The sequence below is a fragment of the Phymastichus coffea genome, unplaced genomic scaffold (genome assembly GCF_024137745.1).
Source record: "Phymastichus coffea isolate CEN01 unplaced genomic scaffold, Cenicafe_Pcof_1.1 PCOF00013, whole genome shotgun sequence".
Lineage (NCBI taxonomy): Eukaryota > Metazoa > Arthropoda > Insecta > Hymenoptera > Eulophidae > Phymastichus > Phymastichus coffea.
Window position 1 is genome coordinate 5,065,271 of NW_026706824.1, and position 16,923 is coordinate 5,082,193.

At 42.7% G+C, this 16,923-nt stretch overlaps 1 protein-coding gene across 14 annotated transcripts in view; it reads right to left on the reverse strand.

Annotated features, from left to right (window-relative positions):
* The window catches only part of LOC131673140 (dopamine receptor 2-like), a 923,047-nt gene that overhangs the window by 408,056 nt on the left and 498,068 nt on the right, over positions 1–16,923 (reverse strand). For 12 of the 14 annotated variants that reach the window (XM_058950948.1, XM_058950958.1, XM_058950902.1 and 9 more), the window contains one exon: positions 14,346–14,873. The gene's annotated coding sequence lies outside the window, so the exon portion shown is untranslated. Of the gene's footprint in view, positions 1–14,345; positions 14,894–16,923 lie in introns of all 14 variants that reach the window. The other 2 variants (XM_058950976.1, XM_058950967.1) reach the window with 2 other exon arrangements.

Sequence of the window (16,923 nt, forward strand, 5' to 3'; positions counted from 1 at the left end):
GCTGGCAGAAACTGCTGCTGGAGCTGCTGGCAGAAACTGCTGCTGGAGCTGCTGGCAGAAAATGCTGGTAATTCCGCTACAGGCAGGAAATACTGCGGGACTGCTGGCGGGCTCGTCGCAGGCTCGGATGGATTCTACGATGCGAGGGTCGTTGGAAGTCCTCTCCGTGTTTAAATCTGCTCGTCGTCCTCAGCTTTCTTTGTCTCGACCTGACTGATTTGCATTCTCTCACGTACACATGTTCGACCGTCAAAACGATCCGCCTAACTCAGAATCTCGGCTCGAACTCTCTCCCCTAATCGTTCACGCGTCGGCTCGAGCAACACCGGCGGCTTCGTTCTCGCGAGCGGATCGCTGCGGGTCATTCGCGCTCGCTTGTTCTCTACTCGCGACGTGTCAATCTCTCTCTCTTCTTCTTGTCGCAGCCGTTCTCGCTCCCAATTTGCTCCTGATGACGATACCCGGTCAGGTATTGGGCCTGAAATAAAGCGGTGCGATCATCGGTATCGGTTTGTAATGTTCAAACGCTCGCCAGGGCAACAGCGAAGGAGCGAGTCTGCTAGAGAAAGAGAGAATGTGAGCCAGACAAGGTCGGCTATTCTAGACAGGACACCATCACATATCCAATACTACTGTTTAAATTATAAGCGATTCCCATCACGTACTTTTCAGGTGTAACCTAATCGTTATCACTTCACCTCGAGAGTTTATTAAATTTCCGTCTCGATCAACGATGCGTAATTGTGAATTATCTATACACCTTACGGTAACTGGAAGATAAATCACATATGAAGGAACATCAACTTTTATATCCAGGTGGTACTGTAGGAAAAAATTCATGAATATCGTGAACAGTCACTCCCATTCATATATGCATCTGAGGTAATGTTACATTCGACTCTCAGAGCATTTACTTTGAGAATTTTCACTGAAAGATCCGAATGGTAAGAGTTGTTTTTTCTAGTTTACACTGTGCAAATCCCAGTACTCGACCAATGGAATCTTGCCGACGAAAATCGATAACTTCCAAACTTCTAAGTACGCATTGTAAAGTATTATTGTTCGATTTCAGACTTACTGTTATTTCTGACTCTAAGGTTTTACGAAGAAATTTATTAACATCTTCAACTTCATAACTGCTAACAGGGAAGATAACAGGCGGTTTGTGACCAACGTAAAATTTATTGTTATTTATATTGCAACGATTGCCGAAAATCGTTAGGCCTCGCGTAGACTGTCGAGCGTAGCTAAGCGTTATAGCCGTGATCGGCTTAGGTTAGAGAGAGAGAGAGAGAGAGAGGGCGCGATAGGGGCAATGACCGGGAGGGGAGAGGTAGCGAGCCAGTATGACTGTGTTCTTCAGTCCGGCGACATCGCAGTTTTTTCGATCGGAAGCAACAACCAGTTAAGCCGTGCCAATTAGTATACAGCAGGACTAAATAGATAATTTGTGAGTGGAGTGACGAGTGCGCACACTGCATCACGTGTGCGGCGTCGGCAGCAGCGACCACAACCTCAGTTGCACCCACGGCGCAACGCAACGACACAGCGAAGGGCGGTTGCAAAGGCAGTTCGTCGTTTTAGCGTAATCGAATACGGTTGGCCACCGTATTCACTTTAGATCAGCGGTAAGTGCGCTGCACTTTGTAATTTGTTTCGCGTGCGATCCTGCGCAGCGTGCGCGGTGAGTTTTAGGTAGCGTGCGTGCGACTAGTCCGCGACGTCCGCGAAATCTTCTCTCTCTCCCCATTCAAATTATTGTGCCGATACAGCGTGCGTTCAGGCTCTCGGCAAATCGTCCTTGTATAAGATTAATATCGTCTAATAAAGTGGTTGACTATTAATAAGAGGCGATCTTATTATTTTGTCTCATCTTGTCCGGTGTCGGTGTTATTGTTTACATTTGATTCAAACGCGCCGGTATTCCAACACAGATTGCGAAAGCTATAGAAGGAGCTGTTCGTCGACCGAGTTGTCTGTAGTAGCCGACGGAGCGCTGGCAAGCCAGCGCATCAGCGCCCCTTGCGGAGAGCTCGCACATCTAAGTTAGATCGCTGAGAGGACTCGGCGCATGCGTACACCGGAGCAAGGTGAGTTAGTGTGCTCGAAGCATACAGCTAACAGAGCACCGTTTGGCCGTATTGATAATTACGATTGCCCGAGATTTGCGACTAAACAGTAGCCTGTTACATGGCTCCCAACAGTTTTTAGGACTCACACAAGCGGATTTGGTTTGCACGTAAAGAGTGAGTGACGCACGGGAGAGAGAGACGTTTGCGCGCATACGTGTTAAGGTGTGAGCGGGTAAAGAACACGTGGCTCGTTCGGCACGTGCTCTGCAGTGGGGAAAAGACGTCTCTCCGACCTATTAGCGATTGCTTTTGTAAGCCGAGAGCATACTAACACCAGGGGTCGAAGAGACGTCCTGTGGCGCTCTAAAGAAAAAAAAGAAGAGGGGACAAATTTGTTTTTTTTTGAGTGGTTATCCACACCTTAGAGTAATTTCAGGTGGGTGTTAGTCACAGAGCGACAATAAGAGCAGAGCACGCAATTCGGGTGTGTGCGTTACTTCCTTTGTTTACGCGGCACCTCCACACGCCCACGAGCCTCGTGGGTTGCTGCCTTGTAATTTAAGGCGTATTAAAATAGTTGCCAGTAAAAGTTGCAACACCCCGCTCACGCCTTGGGCGATAGGAGGCGGTAGTGGTCGAATAGGTAAAGTAACCTCAACCGTCACCTACGCTCATGTGTAGGCGGTATGGACGATACCACCGATGCGATAACCCGATGGGCATCGGAACTGCCTTCTACACAACTTGACAGGTACCTGACGCAACTGGAGTTGCCCACAGATGGTCCCAAGCTGATGCAAGCGGTCCGGCTGGCATATTGGCTATTGGGCGAGTACATAGACCAAGACTTCCAAGGAGCCGCATTGGACAGGGATACGGCGCAACGTAGGAGAAGAAGCCGGGAGAAATGGCTCGAGACCAGACGCCAAGAGCTCGAGGCAGCTGATGCCGAGGATCTCGTCGCCCATCCACTCATGCTGTTATACAGCGATGAGACGATGGAGGCGATCCTGACGCGGATTCGCGATCTTCGAAAACCTCGACAAGGATAGTCGGAGCGGTAGTGGGGAGCAAGAGCCCGTCGAGGAGACTGGGGCCGGCGTAGCCAGTGGGCCCACGGAAGGGGTTAGTAGTGGACGTGAGGGTTCCACCGGATCGCCGGATAGGCGAAGAGCTCGTCGTTTCGAGAACGAAGAGCTGCATCCTCAAGAAGACGAGAAAGAACGGTGCGTGACCGACTGGTTGAAAGAAGAAATCGAGCGCAACCGTGTCGGGATTAACCGCATACTTGAGATGCTGGAGAGGCACGATCAAGTATGCGCCCTACAGGTGGAGGTCCAACAATTAAGGAGCACGGACCCCGCGAATCGACAAAGTGCCGTACAGGAGCGGCCCAGGAGAACCGTGGACTTTCAGTCCATGTACACGTGCCACTACGACCCGAGGGTACCAGGAAGTACCCCGGAACCCACGAGACCGACCCCTGGTGAGCCTCGAGAGGAGCAGCCGCCGCGGAGAGGACCGATCGACGCCAACATTGGTGAAGGACAGGCGATCCTGAACGGATCAGCCTGGTACGATACCAACGCGGCATCAGGATTCTATACGACTCGGGACGCGGGTAGAATAGTCCGAGGATGGAAGCTACGATATTCGGGTACGGCTTCGGAGTGCATGGACACCTTCCTATCAAGGCTAGAGAATCTACGAGCGGGCTCCGGGCTAACCGACGGTGAAGTTTTGTGCTCCATATCAGAACTCCTCGAAGGCGTTGCGAGGACATGGTACGAGCTCAATATGCTTAAGTGGAGGAGCTATGCCGACTTTGTAGCTGGCGTTCGCCGTTGGTTTGGGTCAAGCGAATTGCAGCAACAGAGACTACTGCAAGAGGCCCAAACTCGGTATCAAGAAAAGGGAGAGTTGGTAAGAGAATACGTCTGCCACCTCCTCTTCATGCTTGCCCAATTACGCCCGCCGTTGCCTGAGCAGCGACAACTAGATTTGCTTTATGCAAATCTTCTACCCGCCATCCGAATGCAGCTGCGGAGAAACGCGTTCTCCAATGTGGACGAGTTTCACGCCTGGGCAACCGAAATCGAGACCGCTATGCAGGACGATGAGCGCTCGATGACCAGGCTGGAGCCCACGTCCACATTATACCCCGAGCACATGGGTGTGTCAGCGAAGGCACCATCGCCCAGGGCAGGAGCCCGAACAGCGGCCATGGCAAACAAACATCGGGGTACAGAGCAGCTGCAAACCGAGTCACCGGTGAACAGCCAGGCCAGGAAACCCAAAGATCGGTCTTCGATTTCCGCGACGCAGGCGACAGACCGTATTGAAGATCTGTCGTCACAGGTAGAGACCCTGCGACGCGACATAGACCGGTACTTCAGGGAGAGGGAAGCCAACTCTCCCAAGCGGCCAAGGGGTCGATCGCAAGATAAGGGGAGGAGTAAAACCCCCCCTGGGTCTCCTGGCCAGCGGCGAGAGGGTCAGCGGAGAAAGATTGATATCTCCCAACCTATCAATTGCTCGTCCTGTGGCAAGCTGCGCTTTACTAGGAGATACTGCCCGGATTGCAACAAGGGAAACGGGCAGGGAAACGGAGGCAGGAGGTCTCCTCCGCGTTCCCAATAGAGGTGACCTCTCGCCGCGGGTCGCTCAGACGAGGCAGTGGCTCGTCGGCGACCCCAGGGTTCAGGCAGGTCCCGGAAAGGCCAATGAGTCCTATAGGACCTAGCAGCGAGGTGGCGTACGAGGCGACAACGACTGTGCCGTTGCCTAACCCGGGTAACGAGGCGTTCTGTATCCTCGAAGGGTACGGAGGTCGGACTCAAGTAGTGGAACATGGGTACGAATGGGTCGAGGAAGAGACCGACGGCCCCAGAAGCTCCAGGAGACCAGCCGACGCTCTCGAAGATACGCCTAGATCCCAAGAAGTGGCGGGTGAGAGCACGTTGAGGCGAGTAGCGGCTCCTCAGGGTAAGAGGAGCCTCGAAAGCCTTCAGACCACAGAGAAGAGTGGTACTGAGAAAACTCCCCGTAGTTATACGCCCGAGGATAAGACCAGATGGTGGCTTCAGGTAGACATAGGTGCCTACAAATTGAAGGCACTCTACGATACCGGAGCCTCATCGACGGTAATGGGTCAGCTCGGGCTAAGGTTGGCATCGGACATGGGGCTGGGCCTCGATGTGACACGTGCGGGCGAAGCTAAGCTCGCCCACGGTCATCGATGCCCCATACTGGGTCATGTGATCTTTCCCTTTACTGTAGGGGGAATCACTCGGGATGTAAGAGTCGCCATAACGCCACTGCTGTCTGACGATTGCTATGTGGGCGCGAATTTTGTAAGAGAATTCAGCGCCAACCTGAACCCTGACACGGACCAGCTGTACTTGGCGAAAGCCAAAGTGCCGTTGCCGTTGTAGGTCAAGTGTCACTGGTACGTCGTACCTCGCACCTGTGGGCCTGATAGAAGCCACGGAAGCACAGCGCCAAGAAGTTGCTAACCTCGTCGACGGATTGATTCCAGACGCAGGTGAGAGTTTAGGCTGTGCTGTAGGGGTCGAGCATGAGATAGATATCGGAGACGCTCGACCCTGTAAACAAAAATACTATCCGGTCTCCGACAGGGTGCGAGATGAGATGCACGCGCTGGTCAAGGCCATGCTGGACAACGACGTCATTGAACCAGCAACCAGCGGGTGGTCAAGCCCAGTGGTGATGGTGAAGAAGGCAGATGGCAAGTATCGGTTCTGCGTAAATTACCAGAAGGTGAACGCAGTAGTCAAGCCTGACGCCTATCCATTGCCCTTCATGAACGATATCCTGCGAAGGATCAGGGATGCCAAATTCATCTCTACACTAGATTTAAGTAGCGCGTACCATCAGATCCCTCTAAAAAAGGAGTCACGCCCCATCACTGCGTTTACTGTCCCTGGCCTGGAGCATTTTCAGTTTAAGAGAATGCCCTTCGGATTGTCATAGACAGGCGCGACCTTCCTGAGGTTGATTGACAAAGTGATTGGCCCGGACTTAGATCCTTTCGCTTTTGCTTACCTCGACGACGTGATCATTATTTCATCGTCCTTTGAGGAGCATAAGCGACACCTGGAGTTGGTTTTACAACGAATTCTGGGGGCGGGCCTCACTGTAAATAAGACTAAAAGCCATTTCTATAAGTCGGAAGTCAAGTACCTAGGAGTCCTTTGAACCGTGAGGGAGTAAGGCCGGATCCGGAGAAGATCAAGCCGCTCATGGAATATCCAACACCACGGACTATCAAGCAGGTGAAACGATTCATGGGGATGATGTCGTGGTATCGTCGCTTTATACCCGACTTTGCGACAACCGCGGAACCGATAAACCGCCTGACGAAGAAGAGCGTTCCGTTCGCTTGGCAGCAGGAACAAGAGAAAGCTTTTGAAAGGCTACGAGACACAATGGTCTCTGCACCAATCCTGCAGTCGCCGGATCCCAGCGGACAGTATGTTTTATAAACGGATGCGAGTGATAGCGGGATCGGCGCCGTCCTGACGCAAGAAATCGATGGACAGGAGCTTGTCATTGAGTACGCTAGTCGCTCCATAAATAGTGCGAAAAGAAATTACACAGTCTTCGAACGAGAATGCCTGGCTGTGGTATAGGCTATCGGGAAGTTCCGACCTTATATCGAGGGGCACCACTTCAAAGTCATTACCGACCATAGTTGCCTTAGGTGACTCCACAGTATGAGGAATCCTACAGGCAGGCTAGCGCGGTGGGCGCTAGCACTGCAGGGACATGTTTTTGATATAGAGTATCGAAAGGGAGACCTCAACGTGGTGCCAGACGCCTTGTCTAGGGCCTATGAGGAGGGGGTGGTAGAAGTGGCTGCCATGACTCATCAGCCGGAAACTGCCGATTCCAGGTATTTATCAGAAGTACCGAGAAGTATGCCAGGATCCGCATTCTCAGCCTACCTGGAAGGTAGTCGGAGGGAGGATGTACCATTACAATCCGACGGAAGATAGCGAAGGATCCATCGACAACGAGGAAGCCTGGAAGCTTGCGGTTCCTGCTGAGAAAAGGCACCAAGTGCTCGAAGAGGTACATGATGCGCCAGCAGCGGGACATCAGGGGAGAGAACGTACGTTCTCCAGGGCTAGGCGCCTGTATTTCTGGCCTAAGATGTATGAGCAGGTCAGAGAGTACGTGAGGAGTTGCCCGGTTTGTCAACAATGTAAGGCGGAACAAAGGCCGCCTTGCGGGGTAATGGGTCGTGGAGAGGTCTCGCGACCCTGGCAGGTGGTGGCCAGCGATATTACGGGCCCATTCCAAAAGAGCTCGAGAGGGTTTGAGTACATCTTGGCCTTCTTACACCTGTTCACTCGGTGGGTTGAGTGCGTACCCATACGCAGGGCCAATGGAAGGACCATTGTGCGAGAAATACACGAGAGGGTGGTAGAGAGGTTCGGCGCGCCCGAGATATTTGTTTCGGACAATGGAACCGAATATAAGAATCAGGATGTCGATGCCTACTTGCTGAGGAACGGCATCCGGCGCGCCCTCACTCCAGTTTACCACCCACAGGCCAACCCTACTGAGCGAGTGAACAAAACCCTCAAAACCTTGCTCATGTCATACGTGGAGCGTGATCACAAGAGCACCTGCCAGAGTTCAACTTCGCGTTGAACTCGGCAACTCATAGCGCGACAGGCTATAGCCCGGCTATGCTCGTTTTCGGAAGACAACCCACTCCTCCCTCGACCTTTAGAAGGGCCCAGGATCAGCTAGCCCGAGAAGCTTCTGATGGCCAAGAATTAACCGAATGGGGTGAGCATATGCGCCTGTTGCCCAACTTATGGGAACGCGCTGGCTCCAAGTCCAGGAAGGAGGCAGATGTCAGGCGGCCTATTACAACAAGAGGAGACGTCAGGCCGACTTTAGGGTTGGGGACTGGGTGTGGAAACGGAACCGTATCCTGTCTTCCGCGGCTCAGGAAGTGTCGGCGAAGTTGGCGCCGAAGTATGCTGGCCCGTATATCATTGAGGAAGTATGTGGGACCAATACCTACCTCCTCGGTAACCAGCAGGAGGTATTGTCCGAGCTGATCCACGTCAAGGACCTCAAACCCTAATTCGGCCCATTCTCGGACCAAGACGATGAGGAGCCGGAACGAGGGGACTCAACACCGCTGGATAAAGAGGAGGGCGTAGGCGACCCGCCCATGAAGGTCGAGGGTCCCAGCGGGGATCCTCCATGTGAGCGCACCGCGACAGCAGCCCCCCCGAATGTGTGCGATGAGTCCGTAGTGGCTTCAAAGACGCTGACCGAGGCGCCGGCCAAGCGAGGCTGCGGTAGACCGCGCAAGAACCCCGTGATTGAGCCCCAGGCGTTGGTTAGCAATAACCCGGATGGCGAGGAACCAAAGGGAAGGGGCAGGCCCCGTAAAACCACCATTATTAGCAGACGGATTAAGAAAAGCAGGATTAAAATTACAGGTTACTAAATGTAAGTTTCTTAGACATAAGGTTACATATTTAGGACATGTTATTAGTGCAGAAGATCTGGAAGTTTACCCAAAGAAAGTCGTTAAAGTGTTTCCCAAGCCAAGAAACATTAAAAATATTCGCTGGATATTATAGACAATTCATCAAAAACTTCGCCAAAATATCTTAACCACTCACGAAACTTTTAAGTAAAGATGTCCCATTTGAATGGAACGAAAAGACTGAAAAGGCATTTTGCGAATTAAAAGAGTTACGTTGTAATGCTCCTCTTCTACAATTCCCGGATTTGTCTAGAGGATATAATATCAGAACTGATGCTTCCGGTTTTGACATTGCAGGGATCCTCTCGCAAGGACCAATTGGCACTGATCGACCCATCGCATACTTTTCACGAGTTTTGCGTGGGCCAGAATTGAATTATGAAGTCTATGAAAAAGAAGCCTTAGCAGTGGTATAAAGAGTTAATGCTTTCAAGTCTTATGTTTACGGTAGACCAATAATTATTATTACCGACCATCAGTCCTTAGTGTGGTTTAAAACCGCCGATCTTAACACTAGGATACTTAAGTGGAGATTTAAAATATCTGAATACGATTACCAAATCACTTATCGGCCAGGAACCGCTAATGCAACAGCGGATGCCTTATCGAGAAATTCGATAGAAACAACAATGTCGCATGAACTAGCGAGCCAAGATAATACGATTTTTGATGTAAACGTTACTACTAGGAGACAGAGTAAATTAAATAAACAACTAGAATCACTCAATAAACCAAATCTCCAGCCTGAACCACCGCCTCGAAATAACGAAATCAAGGGATCACATAGTAGACGTAAAAAAGTCCCTTCGAATCAAGTCTTAAAGTTAACTTCTAACCTTGATCCTGTGACAAAAGAATCGTTTCACAACGATGAAAGTGTAATCATTCCCAGAAGATACCCAAAGAGAACTCGAAAAGAATTACCTGATTATGAAAAAGGTGATCTTGATGAAGGTGAAGACAAATTACAAGGAAAAACAAAAGCAGCACCCGAGATACCTATTGATCAAAAATTCCCTATTTTTGAGGATAATAAGCTTGAGAATTATTCCGAAATTAGCGATTCCGATGAATCAAGTAATTTTGATAAGATTAGCGAAAATATTGTAAAGATTAAAGAATCTCTCCATATACAAAAAAATAATGTAGCTTATTTTATAAGTACTACAGGTGAAACTTGCGATGAAGGTGCTCGCAAGCTTATAGACAATAATAAGATAATCAGTAAGTAATTAGTTAGTTTAGAAGAAGTTACGAGAGAAAAGAAAAATAAGAAGTATTCTCAATTTGGATTTTGCATTCGAGGTGAAACCTCCGAATCGATAAGCTATGTTAAAGATCAAATTTATTCGACTTTATTAATCCTAAGAAACTTATTACTTAATTTCAATCAAGCCGGAGTTTGTATAGCTAAAAATGTATAGAAAATTTAGAGTGGATGGAAATAAATTACATAATTAATAAAGTATTTAAGAATTCTAGTATTAAAGTAATAATTTGTAAAGATACTTTAAGATATGTACCTTTGGAACAACGTGATACAATATTTTACGAGCTTCATAAATCTCCTATTGGAGGACATCGCGGCGTTTCCAAAACTTTCCACCGTATTAGATAAAACTATTACTGGGAAAATCTGAAAGATGATATTCAACGGTGAATACAGCAGTGTCTAGAGTGACAGCTAAAGAAACTCACTCGCCTACAAACGAAACAACCAATGATAATTACTGATACCTCCGCAACTGCATTTGATAAGATAGCTATGGACATTGTTGGCCCACTCAAGAAAACCTCCAAAGGATACGAGTAAGTCTTAACTCTACAAGATCAGTTAATCAAGTTTTGTTTAGCTATCTCGTTAGCAGATACGCTATCATCCACTATAGCTGATGCTTTTATTAAAAAATTCATTTGCGTCTTCGGTTGTCCCAAAGCCGTACTTACAGACAAAAGAAAGAACTTCTTGAGTTCATTGATGACCAGAATTGCTAAACATTTCAAGATTAAGAAATTGAGGACCACCGCCTTTTGACCGCAGCTTAATGGTTAATGGTTCTTTAAAGAGATCTCATCATGCTCTTGCTGAGTAATTAAATCAATATACAGAAATAGACAACAATTGGGACGAATGGCTCGACTTAGCCATGTTCAATTATAACACCTGCGTTCAAGAAAGCACTAAACATACCCCATTCGAAGTTGTTTTCGGTCGATTAGCCCGATTGTCATTTAGTAACCCCTTGCGTGAAGCAGATATGGTGCCGACTTATAAGGGATATATATAACTGACTTAGTAACGCGACTCACAGGAATTCAAAAATTGGCATACGAAAACTTAGTCGCTTCCAAATTCAAATCAAAGAAATATTACGATCAACATATAAATCCAGTTAATTTTAAGTTAGGTGATTACGTATTTTTAAAATCTGCACCCAACCCCGGGAAATTTGATGATCATTATTCGGGTCCTTTTAAAATTATAGCCATATTACTGAGAAATAATATCAAAATAAAAATGAAAAAGGGTAGTAAAGTTTTATACGCGAATAGACTACGGGTTTCGCATATTAATCAAACGTGAATAATAAAAAGAAGGAACATATAATAAAATACTTTTATGATTACAGACAATATGATGTATTCATTTTTTTTCTTACTGCTATCCCTTACAATAACTATTCCAGTGACGGCCATTATAGGATACGACTGTGGAGAAAGATCGCTTAACATAACAACTGTATCCTTATTAGATGTAGAAGAGTGTGAAGTGCCTTCCACCAATATTAACATAACAAGACAACATATTCAATTGTTACAATTAAATAACTTTGACGACACACACGCAATTCAATGTATAATTCAAATAGATAGAACGGTTTATTATTGTGGAATGCACTCACACAATTCAATTATAGAAAATGGTGCGATGGAATACTTAATGGATGTAAATCGACAAAGTTGTTATGATTTATATAAAAGCGGTACTTTGTATTTCGATAATGTACATATATTTCGCGACATAAAGATTAATCAAACTACGACTAGACCAGCAATTCTTGCCGATACTGTAAATCAAAATGGGAAGTGTAGCTCCGGTAGTTACTCCGATCTTTACGGAAGTTGGAGTAACGTGTTAGTTAAAGTCAAGATCAAAATAACTATTCAAGAATATACCGCTTCCGTTGATTTAAATAACGATCAAATAATTTTGCGTAGTGGTGTTAGATGTAAATTAGGGAATGAGCAATGTATCGATTCGGAAGTAGGATATTAGTACGTTTTGGGAAAGGACACCATGCGACCTTTGTTCTATTAATCCATATAATGTGTTATATAACGGTATAGCTAATGAAGTTACAAATGAAACTGGACAAACTCTGTTCTCTTTAGCTACGCAAGATATCACTTTTGCATTAATAACTAAGTCTAAGCGATATTCATGCGGTTATGAGATTAGTGATACCGAATTTCCAAAATTATTCATACATAAGGTTAAGAACGATATGTTATTTCCCAGAAAGAAAATTTCTTTTAGTAATTTAAATATATTTGCGTATATAAAGTTAAAGTTTGTATTTATGGAGGGTTATATTAAGTTACAAATAACAAATTTGTATAGGGATGTTGTTGTACAACGTTGTAGTCAAGAAAGAGATATTTTGAAAAATGTACTTGCTATTGCCACGCAATCTCCTGATCAATTGGCTTATAATCTCATGAAGGGACCTGGATATATGGCCGTGACGGCATGTGATGTAGTACATATAGTTAAATGCATACCAATTGATGTGAAAGTCTCGCAAAGTGAAGAGTGTTATGCTGAATTGAAAGTAATCCATAACAATCATACAAAATTCTTATCTCCGAAAACTCACATTTTGAAAAATAGTTGATTGCAACGTTTTGTTACCCACATTTTTTTATTTGAATGAAGATTGGTATAAGTTTTTGCCTAGAGCAGTAGAGGCGAAAGCACCTACCACTCTCAAACCTTTCTCTGGATTAATGTGGAAATATCAGAATATCTCCGCACTTGCCACAAGTGGAATATACACGGAAAAAGATTTACAAGATCTGACAAACCGTATCATGTTTCCTATGGAACGACCCACAACAGTAAATGACGTAGTTCGAGTAATTCGTGGACATGCCATCAAAGATCATGAAGGAATAATTGGAGGACTCTTGAATGAAAATGTGATGGAAAAGTTAGTGATCAATACCTGGAACAAAATGTGGACTAAATTTATGACTTTCGTAACATTCAGCGCCGGAATATTTGCAATCTTGCTAATTATACAAACCATCAAGAAACTAATACAGGTTTTCATAAATGGACTAACTCTCCACAGCATTTATGGATGGTCTTTCCATTTAATCGGCGCCATATGGAACAGCTTAACTACACTTTTGATATACTTAGCACCTAAAGTTACACTGACAGAAAATATCACGGAACCAGCACAGAATAACGCTTCAGCGCCAAAAAAAGATTATCTATATCCATCTTTGCATCCTACAGAAAATGAAGAAACTGAGAATAAGCAAAATAATCCTACTTCACCAACTCAATCCACGTCTCTCAAGCCATAATTTGGGTTTCTTTCATGTTGAAGGCAAGAGTTCTTTTTTTTTTACATATATATCTTTAATTTCGTTCTCTTCATGTATATAATTCTGTATGACACGATCTTTAGAACCATATCTTAAGTTTAGATTGCTATTCCTCGTTTCACTCTTTAAGCAACCGTTTAAGTGTGGGGGTGTAACGGCAGCTCGAAAAAAAAAGGAAAAAAAAACAGGCCACACACTTAGCTCGTAAATTAGGATGAAAAATTGCGTACAGCTGAGTAAAGAAAATTTTTTCTTTGAACGGCAGTTTTCGGCTAAAATAAAATTAAAACTTAAAGAACTCTTCAAAACGTAGTTTCCTCTCGTAGAACCTATAGCATTCTATTCATTGATTCGTTGAGCGGTCATTGTCCAGCTTCAGTACAAGAATTTATGTCACGAAATAAAACAATATATCTAAAAATAATATCTGTAGAAACGACTGGAAATATTCAAGAATTAGACCTATATGAGATCCATACGTGGAAAAACTCATCTTAAACAATTTTCAGATAATGTTATGCTCTCAGACGAAGACATAAATTTACATTTGAAAAATATTATAATTAAATTACAGTTTTTGGTTCATAATAAATTTTTATCTCCATGATATTACAATCTATTAAAATATTTGGTATAAAAGTGGATATCTCGTGAATCGATCCGGCGATTTCGAAGACCCTGCAAGTTTTAACTTTCGAAACTCCTGCTAGACACATTGTGAAATAGAGAATCCTAAAAATGTTGCAATTACCTAATGTTCATGGTAAAAAAAAACTTGATACTTAGAACATTTTTTTGAAGAATATTATTAATGTATAACCTATAATCCATAATGCTCCGAACGAATTGACAAAAATTTATTTTCTAATTGTAGGAATGTTTTGGGTCTCATGTAGCGATAGTTATATTACAATTTTCATCTTTAAGTCAACACCGATATTTATATTAATTATTATTATTATATTCTGTATATTTGCTGTAACTCATAATTTAAAATTTTATTGTTTTCTAAAAAAAAACGAATTTCACGATATTATGATACTTTATACAATTTAGGAAATTGTTAATAATGACAAACTTTTGTTATTCTAAAATTAAAAGAAAGTTATAAAACATACCGAAAACTGTATATAATTAATAACTGCATAAACTGCAACATAAACTGCATAAAACTGCATATACATTATGTTGTCATAAGAAATATTGTCCAGTAGTTTCTATATGAAACTTACAGTCTTGGTGCTTGGAAATTCTCAAGTTGTTCGATAAATATACGAGATCACTATTTTTTGAAAATTTTTTTAATAAGATTAATTTTGTTAGGTCGATTACTGTCGTGAAAGTTGGTGTACTTGAAAATCGACCACAGATGTTGAAGCTTCGTGTCTGAGGTATAGTACTTGGATCAACTCCGACCAGAATATTGCCACAGAAAACATTGCGAATCAAACCACAGCGGCCGTCGCTGATGCTTTGGATCATATCCTACTTCTAAATGATAAATCTCAATTCTGCATTCAAGATAGCGAACTCTGTAAATCTCCTTTGAAAAGTAAAACTCTGCAGCTACTAAGTTTTTAGGTTGGACACGCAAGAAGTATGAACACTGTCAATTTTTAAAAAATTCCAATCTAGCTTACTCCAATCTGAAAAAACATTTTAATCACTTGAAATAAAAACTTTGTACATATGTAACACACATATATATATACACACATATAATACAGATAAGGATGGGGAGAGAAGCGTGTGATTAGAATTTCGATTGCTAGAAAATAAGTGTTAATACACCGCGGTATCCCCTTGACAGTAGTGGTCTTACCTTAATGAACCAAGGTATTTTCGTGAATCATGCTAGCTTGACGTGGTACTCTTGACTTGGTTTCCTACCTACTCAGATTACTTTAACTTTATTGTTCGAATATAAAGCAGTAAAAACGATCCAATTTTTCTTTATTTTGCTTAGTACCAGCCTTGAAGCTAGAGATGAATTATCGCTCAGTTGTGGTATGTTGTCTCGATATCATGAAAGAACGCTTTCCAAAATAATTAATATATTCCAATCCAATGATCACTATTAAGGTCATTTCCGCATTGTTATGGCAAAACTGTCCGCAAAATAAACGGGAAAACCGATGATGTGATAATTTTTTTTATTTATATTTTTTATAAATTAGTGGACCGTGTAGGATTCAAAAGAACTGGACGTATATGTTAGTAAATATGTATGTCATAATTGGAGTTTTAATTACGATTTATAGAAAAACAAAATGTCTATAAAGTTAACGAAAAAAAATTTATATGTAGATTATTATTAGTTTGTAAATTTGTTATGCATATTTAATTTTTATAAATAATAATAGCTGAGAGAAAGAGTTTTTGTCTTTAGTAATTATGAATTTAAAAGTAAATAAATGTTAAATAAACGGTTACGATATTTACTGAGTCTTATGACCGCTGAATTCATAACTCAAAGCGTAAAGTGATTATTATTTAAACACGAAGCGATCGATGATATATTACGAATTAATAAAAATGGTAAACGAGTAAAGCAAGTATATTCATCAATTAGAGTACGCATAAGCTAATGCGCAAAATCATGCAAATGATAACATTGCTTAAATAAAGCTTTAAGAGATAGATAATGCAAAAATGTAAGATGACATTCTATTTGTTTTCAAACGTATAGCAAACAACTTTGAACATTTAGAAAGTCAAATCGAGTCAATTACATATAAATCCGGTTGAGGACATTTGTCTATTCCATATAAAGATTATTTTATTTAATACTTTGTTTATTATTCGTACTTTTACATATTTTTTTCTCATTTATTTTTTTTTCTGCCCAATTTTATTTCCAATCCGTCTGTCGACAATAATAAAATGATATTATAATAATACTATTTTTATTACAAAAACTACATGACAGAAAGTACTTCACCATTTCGTACTAATTCTTTTATTTTACAGAACTACATTGTACATGTATGAATGGTAATTTATATTTCTTAAATCTTGATATTCTATGTGTTGTATGGATTAATTTCTTCGGTATCTACTTAGAATGTTTTGTTAGTTGTGCAGTATACCTTTAACAAGTAATTTCCATCTCTCCTTTCACAATCCGACTTATCATCTTTAAGGATTTTCTTTCTGATTATTTTATTTATAACAAACCATGGTGCATTTATGATAGATCCTAAAACTTTATTTTGGAATCTTGCAATGGTATCAATGTATCATTTTATTACTCTACCCCAAATTTGAAAACCATATGTTTTTACTAGTTTAAGTATGCTCTTGTATATTAATAGTTAATTTACAATTGACAATTTAGATATTATACCTTATAGCCAGTAGTATTTTCTGAGTTGTAGATTAAGTTATTTGCTCCATATACGATCTACCCACGTTAGGCGATAATCCAGACGGATTCCAAGGTATTTGGCTTTGTCTGCTTGAGGTATTAGTTGATCGTTTATATGTGCTGAAGGATAAGTTTCATTTTGAAGGTGTAAGTTACTTGAATTGATTTTTATTCCCCATTTGTTAAACCAAAGTCTGGCTTTGTTTATATATTCCTGCATATTATTAGAGGTGATTGCTGCATATAAGTGAGTTATTAATAAAGCTATATTATCTGCATAAGTAGCGAAATTAATGTTTTTCATGGTTGAAAGATCATGTGTGTAGATT